Source organism: Octopus bimaculoides, chromosome 15 (genome assembly GCF_001194135.2).
Source record: "Octopus bimaculoides isolate UCB-OBI-ISO-001 chromosome 15, ASM119413v2, whole genome shotgun sequence".
Classification (NCBI taxonomy): domain Eukaryota; kingdom Metazoa; phylum Mollusca; class Cephalopoda; order Octopoda; family Octopodidae; genus Octopus; species Octopus bimaculoides.
Genome location: NC_068995.1, coordinates 47027809 through 47030315, shown reverse-complemented (window position 1 = coordinate 47030315; position 2507 = coordinate 47027809).

Here is a 2507-nt window from a genome sequence, read left to right as displayed (position 1 = left end):
GCCTGACCACTATGATATTTTAGGTCATTGACTGATGAGGAAAAATCACCTACGAATATTCCATGTATCGTGTCTGCCGAAATTTCCCGTCGGTTATGTTGGTTTTTGTCTAGTTTTCCGTTTGCTCTACTTTCGTCTAGCCTCTTCTCCTTGTGCTTTTTCTGTTCAACCCTTGATATGTGTGTGTGTGTGTCTGTGTGTGTGCGCGCGTGTGTGTATGCGTGTGTGCATGTGTGTATGCATGTATGTATGTATGTATGTATGTATGTTTGTATTACAGTTTCCATTTTCAAATAAAAGCTTGTCAGCAGTAGTCAATATGGCGGCGAAAATTTCACGCATAATACGTTGATTCATATCAGGAAGAAATCTCTTTTCTGTCAATACGAGAATACATTACGATTAATTCACTTCTTACAATGGGAAAGTAGTTTTATTTCACTTCTTCTGTCCCATATATTTTACCTTCATATTAAGTATTCGTAAGAGGGATTGAGAGAAGGAGAGAATCAAATTATTAATATCTGTATATCACTTTTATTGTATTAGTTAAAACTAAATGACGATAAGATGAATCTACACTGTATGCATTTAAAGTCTCTTTTTTATAGAGTATAGACCTTTCCGATTTTAACAAATTTCTGGAGTAAAGTTATGCGATTTATATTTAAACAAGATTATATTTGTATCAATTATAAAATCAATTATAAATTGTTTCTATGCGTGAAATATCCGCAATCATGTTGAGTATAAATAATTGCTTCGTAACTGATATATTTGATTATTTCTCACTGCTGTATACAGAAATATATAGGCTGGACTTTTCTTTAACTGTCTTTTTACTATAAGACAAAAAACTTTCTCTACAGTAACTGCAGTGAATTTACATTTTAGCAGTTTAAATATATCACAAACATATTTAAACTAACCTAGATTGTGTGTGTGTGTGTGTGTGTGTGTGTGTGTGTGTGTGTGTGTGTGTGTGTGTGTGTGTGTGTGTGTGTGTGTGTGTGTGTGAGAGTGTGTTATATGCTATGACTTGTATATTCATACTCAATTTATTGCAGACAGATTCGATTGTGAATAAGCTAAACGATATTATATACCCACGAAGGAGAACAACGTCTCCTTTCAGACTAACGTATGTTTGTAATTTACCCGATTCATTAACACTATAGAAATTTCACTAGATTCTGTAGAGCTGGGTAGCTCTGGGTGTGGAGACATAATGATGTTAAACAGTGGGTGCATGAGCGTCTGTGTGCATAACGAAATTCAGAATACACAATGGATAAGTTAACCATGGAAGCTATTAGCTTGATGCGCAGACAAATCGAACAAATGAGTCGTTTCTGACATAAATTTTCTTCGAAATAGGTTTCTGAGTAGGAAGAAGGGCGGAAAAAAATGAAGCTAGATAACGATAATAGAAGAAGACTTCCGAGTGAAATGGTCATATATTTATGTCCGTCTCTCTGTCTGCATATCTGTGTGTGTGCGCGCGTGTGTGTAGAAGGTTGAAAAGTAACACACGAGTTGATATGTATAAGGAAAATAAGACAAGGTAGAAAATGCTAAAATAATTTTATCATGAAGAACATTTTAGTACCGGTTTCAGTCTTTTCGACTTTTTCAACTTAGAATAAAGCAGGAAAAACAATTGAATTGAAGAAAAATGAAATGAAATATGTCTTTTAAAAATATTTCCATAGTCTTTAAATAGGTAGGACATTTTCCATTTATTCTCTCTCTCTCTCTCTCTCTCTCTCTCTCTCTCTCTCTCTCTCTCTCTCTCTCTCTCTCTCTCTCTCTCTCTCTCTCTCTCTCTGTTTTGTGAAGGCTCAGTAGGTAGAAGCAAATCTGAAGAAATAATTAATAAGAATGCAGAAGAATTATGGTTCTGTATTTCGATTGTTTAAACAGCAGCAACCGAGACGTCGAAGAAAAAGAAAAGGAAGAAAAAGAAGGAGTAGGAAAAGAAGAGAAAAAAGAAGGAAAAAAGACGGGAGTGGTATGACAGTAGCAGACTGTTCGTAGAATCCTCTTTACTGGTCAAGTGACCTAAAAGTGACCTGTTGTGATTGTAGCAGTAGGGATTGGAATTGTTCTAAATAAATTCAGGAGTGGTAACTGTTTTGAATATATCGCTTTTAATTTTTGCGTGGGTTCTATTCTAAGATCCTTGTAGTGTCATCTGTGGTGGAAGCATTCAAAAGGGGTTTATATTTTGCGATAAAATATGATTCTTTGCTATTGCACTGATTATAGGTTGCATCGTCCCTGAATTTATAGAGGGGAAAAATTTCTGAAGTTGGGTTGTTCGTTAGTGGTGCAAATGCCGATGTGTTCGCTTAATGCTATTTTTCTGTATTCCCGAATTTTAATCTGGGATATATGTACGGTCATCTTCTCGGCGTAGACTGTTTTTGGTTTGGCCTATATATTGCTCTCGACATTCTGAGCACACGCACACACGCACACACACACACACACACACACACACACAC